Here is a 12843-nt window from a genome sequence, read left to right on the forward strand (position 1 = left end):
ACCGAACTCAAAAATTACCGCCCAATATCACTCCTTCCTTTCCCGGCCAAAATCATCGAGAAAGCTGTCAACAACCAGCTCGCCGCTTTCCTCGAAGCCAACAAATCCCTTGACTCCTCACAATCTGGCTTCCGAGCAAAACACAGCACTGAGACCGCCCTCATCGCAGCAACAGACGACATTCGAACTCTACTGGACAATGGAGACACAGTCGCCCTCTTCCTCCTCGACCCCTCTGCAGCCTTCGACACAGTCTGCCACAGCACCCTCTTACAACGCCTCAGAAACATCGGAATACAAGGAAAAGCACTTGAATGGATCACCTCGTTCCTCACCGGAAGAACCCAGAGAGTCCGCCTTCCACCATTCAAGTCCGAGGCCACTGAAGTCATCTGTGGCGTACCACAAGGATCCTCACTCAGTCCCACCCTCTTCAACGTATACATGAGCCCCCTCGCGGCCATCGCACGCCAACACAACCTCAACATCATCTCTTACGCGGATGACACTCAACTGATCCTATCTCTCACCAATGACCCCAGCACCGCCAAAACTAACCTACACGAAGGAATGAAAGAAGTTGCCGAATGGATGAAACACAGCCGTCTGAAACTGAACTCAGTTAAAACAGAAGTCCTCATCTTAGGTACATCCCCCTCTGCATGGGACGACTCTTGGTGGCCGGAAGCCCTTGGAAAAGCACCCATCCCGGCAGACCACGCACGGAACCTAGGCGTTATCCTGGATTCTTCACTTTCAATGAACAGACAAGTCAGCGCCGTATCCTCATCCTGCTTCAACATTCTTCGCATGCTCAAAAAAACATTTCGCTGGATCCCCACCGAAACCAGAAAAACAGTCACCCATGCTCTGGTCAGGAGCCGACTGGACTACGGAAACACCCTCTACGCAGGTACTACCGCTAAACTCCAGAAGAAACTCCAACGAATCCAAAACGCCTCAGCCAGAATCATATTAGACATCCCGCGTAACGAACACATCTCTGGTCACCTGAAAGACCTCCACTGGCTACCCGTCAACAAGAGGATCACGTTCCGACTGCTAACCCACGCACACAAATCACTCTACGACATCGGACCAGAATGCCTCAACTCACGACTGTCCTTCTACACCCCCTCCCGCCAACTACGTTCTTCCAGCCAAGCCCTCGCCACTGTACCTCGCATCAACAAGACAACCATGGGAGGCAGATCCTTCTCATACCTGGCCGCTAAAACATGGAACTCACTCCCCACTTACCTTCGCCTTACCCAGAACCACCTAGCATTCAGAAAGCAACTTAAAACGTGGATATTTGACAAGAAATCCTCTTCCCCTCCCTAAGCGCCTTGAGACCCTCTGGGTATGTAGTGCGCTATATAAATTCTTTGACTTGACTTGACTTGACTATCTGAATACTGGTCAGAAATAATGGTTAGTCTGGAGCAAGAATCAAACATTGCATCTACAATATCCTTGGGACTACCTTCACCTGACTCATTCATTTGCAAGACTATTTCATCACATATTTCAGATACTTTGGGGCTTTTATACCTTTTCTCGTTTTTCTTGTCCCTTCAACATGGAACAAAATGCCCCTTCCTGCCACAACCCTCAGACACAGCCTTCCATTCTGGGCATTCTCTCCGGTTAGTCAAATGGCCTCTTATACCACACCTGAAGCACTGCCCTCTGAAGCTCTGGTCATTCGTTTTATTTATTTCCTTCTTCTCTTTCACAACATTTACCTCCCTCCTATTTTCAAGTGAACTGCTTTTGTTCTCAGCTTTTGCTTTTACACTGGACAACCTATATTCTACTTGCTTTGAAACCATTAACACTTCATTAACGGGGGGTCATCCTTGAGCCATAATTCTTTGTGTATCCTAGCTATGTTACAATTGAACAAAAACGTATTAAACTTCTGCCTCATGCGCAGATCTGATAGGTATTCCTAGAACCTCCTGCCCCTCCGCTCCAAGGCAGCGTGCCAATAATGCTATATTCCTGTCAATATTCACATTTGGACCACTCACTGAGATAATGAGATACACTGAGATAATGAGATACACTGGGAGGTATACAACGTTTACAACGGAATTTTTACAACGCACTACCATTAGAACGCAGGCATTACCACGCATACCATTACAACGCATTGCGCTGGGGGGCGCTCTAGGATAGGGAATAAGTATAATTTTATATCCAACACCTTCCCTAGTGTCCACGGGGACTGGAGTTGGAATATAAAATTATACTTACCACTATCCAGCACCTCTAAGCGCTATGCGTTGTAACGGTATTCGTTGTAAATACCGCATTGTAAAGGTATGCGTGGTAACAGTATGCGTTGTCACGTCATACATCCACACTGGGATAATGTTCAAACACAGTTTTCCATTTACTCCATAATATTGGGAATTTGCCGGGAATGCTGATATAGAATGGAGGTGGTGTGATGTTTTGCATTGTGAATAATGATAAACAAGTAAAGAGCCTCAGGAAGTAATGTATGGGTTCGTACATTAGGGGGCATATGTATGAACCAGGGCTTTTGCGATTCCTTAATAGCGATTTTTAGCGAATTGCTATTAAGGAATTGCAAAATGCTATGTATGTAGGAATCGCAATAATAATTGCGATTCCTTAATATTCCTTAATTGCAATTAGCAAATTACGAATCGCAATTAAGGAATACCTTCCCATTCCTTCCTATGGGCTAGGAGGCCCATAGGAATAAATAGGAAGACATTCTCAATTTGCGATTTGCAATTAGAGAATCGCAAATTGAGAATGCAATTTCAAGGGTGCCAGGGTGTCAAAAGAACACCCTGTTGCACCCCTGAAATATGTATGTGTACACATGTGGCGCACATGCATGCCCTAAGGGTATGTATGTGTGCCACATGGCACTTTGAAAAATGCAAAAAAGTGCATTTTTCAAAGAAATCGCAAATTACCACCAACTTGAAGTTGGTGGTAATTTGCGATTTCATAAGGCCAAATTGCACTTTTTCTGTGCTTCATACATTGTATTTAAGGAATCACAATTTGCGATTCCTTAAATGCAATTGCAAAATAGAGAATCGCAAATTATGCGATTCTCTAATTTGCGATGGCCTTTTGGGATGATACATCCCAAAAGGCCTTTTCCCGTTCGCAAACGGGCCAATTCTGAGAATCGGCCCGTTTGCGAACGAGAAAAGGGCTTGATACAAATGCCCCCAGGTTGTTACAGGTGACAATAAGCACATTTGTAAGTACTTTTCAGTTCCTAATCAAGGTGTCCACTCTTGAGTCACTAGATCTATAGTGTGTGACTTATGTTCCTTGCTGTGTGCTCCACTGTAATCAGATGAAGACACAGAAAGGTGGAATGAAACGATTAGGATAGTGTGTGGATCAATAAAAGTGGCTTGAATTAAGTACTGTTCCGGAAAACACGTGCTACCGTAGTGTGTGAATCACTGTGTGATCCACTGTGCTTTGAGGAAAGTGTACCCAGTGGGCGGATCACTGAAAAATATTTGTATCAACTTCCAGAATAATCCTGCAATTTACACAAAGTTCCAGTAGATCGTGCAATCACCTTTTAAAATATATTTCTAAAGGCGGCGACGGGTTCCACAGACAGAGCGTGGGGTCTCTAGTCATCCCCAGTGACCGGCTCCACCTTCAGGGTTCGAGACACTGTGGTGATCCGGGCTGTGCTGACCTCCTTTCACTCTCCTATGACTTCGATGTTGGCTAACCCCGACTCTATGCCAGGGATGCACTAGGAGAGGTTTTGGCGATGGCCGGAGGGAGGCTGTAAGCGCATAGGTTGTTTGTTAGACACACAGGGGATAATCCCATTTTATGGATTATGGCCTGGTGGAGGCAGACCGCATCCAGTGCTTACAATACAACACTGGGTGATGCAACTGTCTATCTAACACTATGCATAGTGCCCCCTTACGCCCTTTGAGAAATGTTTTTCTTCAATACAACGATCCCGGGGTTCCCGGCGTAAACCATTCTGGCGCTTCCCAACCCTGTCACAGACCCTCTGCGCTCGTTGAGCGGGAGACAAATCGCACTCTTTTCCTTTATTTGTTGTAAAGCGCTCTGATACCCACAAGGGTTTTGTCCGCGCTATATAAAACCTTCAAAATAAATAAATAAAAATTATAAAATCATAAAATTTACAGGACAAAAAACCGACCTATGTAATCATTATACTGTTCATGCCCCAAATGTTTATATTAGGTGTAGTTATTGTCTGATATGGCCAATTCTAGAGTGTTAAAAGTGTTTCTGCAGGACAACTAAAATGCATCAATACAAGGCAGATCCTTTTAGAGAAGAAAGTCTATCAACACCAGAAAAAACCTTTACCACCTTAAGCCGCCTTATAGGGCCGCAATGAGACCTCTCCTGCTGCTCACTTATGAGAGAGCACCTGTAGGCTCAAATCGGGGCCCCAGACCTTCCCATCAGAAAAAGGGCTAATGCAGTTTGGGTCAATAGCGACAGATAACAGCAATTTAGCACCAAACATCAAACTAGTGCTCCGGACATAAATAACATGTAATAATGAGCTCCATTGGTTCACTATCTTAAGGATTGCTGCTCTCCTTTCCTGTGGTGTAACCAATCATATTCCTTTCCAGAAAATGTATATATATATATATATATATATATATATATATATGAAGCTACAGCCTGATAGATCACCGACTGATTAGTTCTATACCACAATGGAAGGGTATCCTTACAGCTCCTCATACAGTATTTTAATAACAGGGGCTGAGGTAGCACCTTCGAGGGGCTAAAGACTTGACACAGAGTAACATAAAATGCTTCAAAGTTTCTTGGCCACTAAGAGAATAGTCACATGTCCCATCTCTCTGGCCGTAACCCTTTGGCCGGGATTGGGGATAGGAATTAACCTATAGCATGCCTAGTCTGAACTTGAGAAAAAGGGTCCTTTTCTTGGGTAGCAAACATGAGTCAAGGTAAGGTTCCCAGCCAGGTTCGGCTTTTATGTCCAGCTATCTGGTTAGAAATGCAAGGTTTGTATCTTCATGCTTTTGTCATATTAAATCCCAGAATTTCCTATTCGCCAATGGTAGACCGCCCTGATCCCCATCAGAAGCGGACGCTCACACGCTGCTCCCTACGCTACCTACAGACCTATAGACTGGTATCGTAGCGCTACTCTACAAGAATCGCTATAGCCTGACTTATGTTAACATTCTATCGCTGCGCTAGATTGCCGGTTTAGCTCATTATCTGCTAAATTAAATTCTTTCAGATCTGCCATTGCAAGTAGAATCGTAGCGCTAAATTGCCATAGAGCGCTCTTACACTGCTGTTACCTGTGCATTGCTGCCTGTTTAAATCGTCTGCAGCGCGCCCACTGTGTCCATACCCTATCCTGTTTCGGTTTTTGGCTCGCAGCCATTTTCTTGTTGTTGTTGTGCCCCCCTGGCCGGATATCCACCACGCACCCGCCTCCCAGCTGCTCCTCCCTCGCCCCCGCCCCTCCACCATCCATACATGACAGATGCATTAGCGCGCAGCGTTCACGTGCAGCGGTCGCGCCCCATTCGCGCCAAAGGTAAGCCCGTCTACGCCCGTCCGCGCCTGGACCGCGCCCAGCGCCAGATCCCCTGGTCCTCGCAAAACACCCTCCACCCGCTTAACGTACGACTCCACCACCCTCCTAGCCCTTAACCCCGGACGCACGCCACAATGCTACGAGGCTACCCCAGGATGTACCCACGGTCCCTTCGCCTGCCACTCCTGCAAGTTCGACTGCATCAGGACCCACACCAAATCCACGACCTCCAAACTCAGCTCCGACTCTAACCACCTGAAATGCATCCTACTAAACACCCGCTCGATCCACTAACACGCCACAGAACTTTGGGAGCTACTCGACACTGCGTCACCGGACATCGCCTTCCTTACAGAAACCTGGATGAACGCATCATCAGCACCCGACATCGCCATAGCCATTCTGGACGCTTACAAGATCATCCGAAAAGACCGCACCAACCAAACAGGAGGCGGCATCGCCATCGTCCATAAGAATACCATCAGAATCACAACCAGCTCCGACGATAACCTCTCAACTGCCAAACACCTCCACTTCCAGATCCACACCAACCCCAGGACCACACTTAGAGGCACCCTCATCTACAGACCACCAGGAACGCGTAAACAATTCAGCGAAGACATCACTGACTTCATCAGCCCACATGCCCTCCCCTCCGAGAACTACATTCTACTGGGAGACTTCAACTTCCACCTAGAAAAGAAAAACGACTGCAACACCTCCACCCTTCTGGACAACCTGGCTAATCTCGGACTCAAACAACTTGTTGACACCCCCACCCACTTAGCCGGACACACGCTCGACCCTATCTTCACCTCCAGCAAACACATCTCCTTCAATCATACCACAGCTCTCCATTGGATGGACCATAGCTGTGTTCACTTCAGCTACAAAACTACCACGACTCACAACCCGCCACAACCTATTCCTCGAAGAAACTGGAGCAGAATCACTAATGACCAACTCCTCACATCGCTCAACCAAAACCCTCCAACCCTCTCATCGGACCCAAACGAAGCTGCCACCAAACTCAAACAATGGATCACTCACAGCGTTGACGAATTAGCACCCCTAAAAAACCACCAGATCAAACAAGGGAGTAAAAAGGCCCCCTGGTTCAACACTGACCTTAAGAATTCCAAGAAAGTATGCCGTACTCTCGAAAAAACATGGAGAAAAAACCCAACCACTGACAACCTGACCAACTTCAAGGCAGCCACCCGCAAACACCACCAACTGATCCGATCCACCAAGAAATCAGCATTCAAGGATCGACTCGAAAACAACGCCCACAACAGCAAGGAACTATTGAACATCGTAAAAGATTTTACCAACCCCACCGCAGCATCAAACGACATTACTCCCTCCCAAGACCTCTGCGACTCGTTATCTTCTTTCTTCTACAACAAAATCGCTGACATGCATAACAGCTTTAAGAACATTTCGAAAGAACAGCCCACTCCACCCACTTCCAAAACTGAAGCACTCTCTAACAACCTTAGCGCCTGGAACCCAATCACCACTGAAGACACCATACGCCTAATGAACTCCATCTATTCAGGTTCGCCAACCGACCCCTGTCCCCACCACATCTTCAACAAAGCAGACTCCATCATCGCACCCCATCTCCGTCAACTGCTCCTTCAACTCCGCTACCTTCCCAGAAAGCTGGAAACACGCTGAACTCAGTGCCCTCCTGAAGAAACCCACAGCTGACCCCTCTGAACTTAAGAACTACCGCCCCATTTCCCTCTTCCCAGTCCCTGCCAAAGTCATTGTGAAAGCCGTCAATAGCCAGCTCGCCGCCTACCTTGAATCCAACAACTCCCTCGACTCTTCACAGTCCGGATTTCGAGCCAAACACAGCACCGAAACCGCCCTCATTGCAGCGACAGATGACATCCGAACGCTACTGGACAATGGAGAAACAGTTGCCCTCATCCTACTTGACCTCTCTGCCGCCTTCGACACAGTCTGTCATAGCACCCTCATACAACGCCTCAGCAACGACGGAATACAAGGAAAAGCCTAGGACTGGATCATCTCGTTCCTCGCCGGGAGAACCCAGAGAGTCCGACTACCCCCATTCAAATCGGAGGCCACCGAAGACATCTGCGGAGTCCCACAAGGATCATCACTCAGTCCCACCCTCTTCAACGTTTACATGAGTCCCCTCGCATTCATCGCGCGACAACACAACCTCAACATCATCTCCTACGCCGACGACACCCAGCTGATACTTTCCCTCACCAAAGACCCTAACACCGCCAAAACCAATCTTCATGAAGGCATGAAAGAAGTAGCCTAATGGATGAAAAACAGCCGCCTAAAACTTAACTCAGACAAAACAGAAGTTCTCATCCTATGATCTTCCCCCTCTGCCTGGGATGACTCATGGTGGCCACTGGCTCTGGGCACAGCACCCATACCCACAGACCACACACGCAAACTGGGCTTCATCCTAGACTCCTCCCTCTCGATGACCAGACAAGTTAACGCCGTCTCATCCTCTTGCTTCAACGTACTCCGTATGCTCAAAAAAATCTTCTGTTGGATCCCCACCGAAACAAGAAAGATGGTCACCCACGCTCTGGTCACTAGCCGACTGGACTATGGAAACACCCTCTACGCCGGAACCACAGCCAAATTACAGAAAAAACTCCAACGCATCCAAAATGCATCCGACAGACTCATATTGGACATCCCTCGCCAAGCTCACATTACCGACCACCTGAAAGACCTCCACTGGCTTCCCGTCAACAAAAGAATAACATTCCGTCTCCTCACCCATAATCACATGGCCTTCTACAAACTAGGACCTGAATGCCTCAACACACGACTGTCCTTCTACACACCCACCCGCCAACTAAGATCCTCCAACCAAGCGCTTGTTGCAGTTCCGCGCATCCACAGATCCACCATGGGAGGAAGACCTGGAACTCTCTCCCCACTCACCTCCGCCTCACACAGAACCACATTTCCTTCAGAAAGGAACTTAAAACATGGCTGTTCGATAAATAATGCACCCCCTCCCACAAGCGCCTTGAGACCCTATGGGTGAGTAGTGCGCTATACAAATTCCTGAACTTGAACTTGAACTAGAGTATCTTTATTTATATTTTCTGGGAAAAGCTATCGGTCTAGACAGTCGATTGACTTTAAGATGTACTCAACGTGTCTGAACCACAGCACGTATTTGCAATTCTGTCATCTCAGAATGTCTATCAAGGTTTTTTGGTACTCTGCAAGAACGGGTGTAGTCCAGAGACAAATCCAGTAATTTACTGGGTGGAAAGCGATGTTATCTGCCCCAGAAGTCATTAGAAGTTATTCCCAATTCGTCTGTGAGCACCACCATTAGTGTCCGTGGGCCTAGCTGTAGCAGTCACCTCAGGAAGGCGGTTTCCACTTTTTGTAGGGTTTGCACTTTTGCATGTCCCCAAATTTCAGTGCCATAGTTGCTTGTGGCTATTGCTTTCGTTTTATAGCCAGTCAAAGCTGGCTTTATCTGTCGGTTATTACTCTTACTCCCAATCTCCGCGCTGTTCTGGATTGTTGGGAGAGGACCCCTTCAGACTTGGTTACTTGGCTGCATCAGTGAAGCTTATCATCAATCTGGATACCCGAGTAGTCAAATGTTTAAACTGCTCGATTTAGTTACCATAGATCCTGAAGGTTGATTTCAATTTGGCCCTTGATTTCATTACCATGAACTTTATTTTCTGCACATTGATCGTTCCTTTCCTAGCTTTACAGAAAAGTTCAAAACCTTCCAGTAGGCAGTGCACAGACAGGTCTGTGAGTGCTGGGAAGACCACATCATCAGCGAACACAAGGATTGCAATTTGATCATTCCCTAACTTGGGTACATCCTGGGAGGGATCGAAGAGCATCTTCCCGAGGTCGTTGAGGTCAATGTTGAATACAGCTGGTTGTCACCAGTAAATTCTCTTGGAGAACTCAGTACATTCACTACTTGCGTACTTCACTTTCTCCATATCATACGCACCTCTAAACCCATCTCTATAAGAACCCACAAGGCAATTCTTGATCGCCAATTTTTAATATCAAACCATAAATATCAATATGCACAATTTCATACGGTTCATCTAATTAAAAACAGATTAAAACCTGGTCATGAAAACGATTGCACATGATATCACAAATATATTATAACAGGACAGACAATACAAAAAAACATACACATTTGTAATCAAACATTTGTTAATTTGAAGGAATCAATAGAATACTTTTATTATCTGCAATCTTTTCCACATATAATACTTTGTTCCCTCCCCCATTTCCCCTTTTATTTCCAACTGTGTAAAAAAAACATAAACCACCACAAAACCTCCCGTCCGCCCTCCATGAAACCACACATAAAACCACAACCATACACACACACGCACACGCACACCCAGTTACACACACACACACACACACACACACAGAGAGAGCCGTGAACTTAGCAGTCCTGCATATATGTGTGCCTATGCGCGCTGTTCTCCGTTTTCCCACAGTTTTTTGCATTTTAATGTGTGCTTGTAAGTGTGTTTCCATGTTGTATTAAGGTGCCTAGAAACGGGGCACTGGGCAATGCAGCAATAAATGTAGGAATGAATATTAGAAATTGTGAGGGCCCCAAGTGTACGTGCAAAAGCAAAACATACCATAGAATAAACCATCGCGAGGAGCTTCTGTGTAATAAAGAGATCCTGACAGAGAACACTAAGCAGTGTGGTCAGATATAGCACTGTGAATTTACCGACATTGGGAGGCTGATGAACTGAAGGAACCTGCACTTATATGATATGTGGACATCACACTCAATAAGTTCCTACGTATCAAATTACTTACGCATAGAATAAAAAAAAACACAAAACGAGTGAGTGGTTACTAAACAAGTCCTAAGGGGTCTGTTTTCACAATCGAGGCAGGGCTCACGTTTCACTGAAAATACACAGAGCCCCTGGACTCCTCCCCTGCCCCCTCCTACACGGAGCTCTTTCTCCCCCAAACTTTGGAGAAGTCGGAGGGGAGGTGGTGGCTACAGCTCAGTAGACAGTAAACACAGCCCAAAGACCCGCCTCTTTAGCCAGAAATCTAGGAGGCGAGGCAGCATGGCCTTTAAAGTTCAGAGAGTTCCATAACTCTCATTTAACATAAAGAACCAGCATAAAGATGGTGGAGCGCGTAATGTCCTGCGGGACACATTCTAGTGTTCTGCAGGCAGTTGTACTTCCAAGCACTCCCTTAAGGGCTGGACAGACTGCACCCCCACACCCATCCATCACGGGTGCCACGAGTGACGTGACCCCGTCAATAAAAGGGCCCGAGTGCACGTGCTCGAGGCCATTTACCGTACCACGTCGCCTGGTGTATGTGTCCATTATTGTTGCTATGTGGGCCTGAGTACATAACGGCGCACTAACTGGTACCGTTGGCACCAACAGGCTGCCAGTGGCAGCAGCGCGCCTGATCCAGGGAAGAGGTGAGAAGCACCGATCCTGCGCCCACAGTCCGGGAACCTGTCACAATAATATAGCTGCTACAGCCTCCACTACCGACGCCAGAACCACCTGCTGGTCACTTGCATAGACTGCATGCCCCAATTCTAGACTGGCGACAGACAGCCTTTCTTCCCCAAATCAGCAGCGTTACAGGGCTTGCGCCAAGAATGCTGCACTGACGCATTCAGCAACCGCAAGGCCAGCAGCAGGAAGTACGAGTGCCATGGCCAGCCGAGAAGGAGCACAGCGCCACCTAGGTGCCGTTTCACTACACCAACCCATCAACCTACAGTGAGGCAACAAGCGCTGAGAAGAAAGGACAGTGACACCTAGTGGTTGTCAAAAAGCAACCGGCTAAAACCTCGAGCATGCAGCCAGCAGTGCCTCCACGACCCCGTCTCCAAGACTGTGAACACCGGTCGGGTGAGAGGCCACTGAATCCTGATAACTGAACACTGATCCTGGTAATAAGATTCAGCCTCAGGTCCTGCAGAACAATCAAGCACCCTGACTGCCTACAGTAGCCAACTATCAGAGGTGAGAATGTCACAGCATTGGGAAGGGTGGCGGCAGTGCCACCTTCTGATCAAGGGTACCTGAGCACAGCACAAGTCTTCAAATAAGTGACCATAGAGCACACTTCTCATCGCAGGCAGGTAACGGTCATTCCTGGAGCCCCTCAAAGCCTTACCAACCAACAACAGTCACCAGGTCCAAGAGTGCACACTGCAATTATGAGACACTGCCTACTCAAGCCCAATTATTAAGACAGACTGCACCAAGTACATTGAGGCGTGCCATCAGAGAGGAATGCCAGACAGTGGTCCTCCGCATCCTGCAAGTAAGGACAGCAAGAGACACAACAAAGGAACAGCAAGCCCTTCTGAAGCATCAAAGAAGTGGGCGCAGAACGTGCACCTACCAGTGGCCGTCAGATGCCACGGCAAGCAAATGGTCTGCTACACGCATCCCCCAGAGAGGAACAGACTTCACCAGAACAACATGCACTGTCCACGCCCCCAAGAGGCTGTCACATGCCACCACAGGTAAGAAGAGTGCAACACTTGCCCCAATGGGCTGCTTAGATTTTCAAAGGAAAAAACGGCTGCACATCACCAAGGGCTCTCAGGAACCCCGAAGCCTCTCCAGCCCAAGCAAGTGCCGATCAAGCAAAAGCAGCAACACCAAAGATGCTGCAACACACACCCCACTAGCAAGAGTGGAAGACCAGTCAGACAGCAACATCTCAAGGTAACCACCCCACTACAAGCACACAAGACTGGTGCAGAGCACGCTCCACACATGGCTGCCCAACGCCACCGCCAGAGCAGGGATCATGTCAGTTGCTCCTCCCGGTGCACAGACACCACTGCATACTACATCCCAGGTGCACTACGTGCCAGAAGAAAGCGCCCAAGAAGTAGACGGTGCGCACTAAGTCAGAAGTGTGCAGAAGACCATGCCAGAGAATCTGACAGCACGGGCAGGCGCCCGGGAGATAGAGACATCTCCACTAAAAAGCACGGCTGAATGCAGCACAGAGAACAGCGACATCTCTGCTGCACCACCGAAGCCCCGCAGTAGGCCGAAGACCTCACACAGTGTCTTCCCTCACACTGCCTCAAGACGGAGTTGGCCGCGACCCAAGATTGTCAAGACAGGAGTCGCACACCCCACGTGGCAGGACACCACAGTACCATGTGCTCCAACAAACAGCGATACAAGACTGGA

Source organism: Lissotriton vulgaris, unplaced genomic scaffold, assembly GCF_964263255.1.
Source record: "Lissotriton vulgaris unplaced genomic scaffold, aLisVul1.2 SCAFFOLD_2128, whole genome shotgun sequence".
In the NCBI taxonomy this organism is placed as follows: Eukaryota; Metazoa; Chordata; class Amphibia; order Caudata; family Salamandridae; genus Lissotriton; species Lissotriton vulgaris.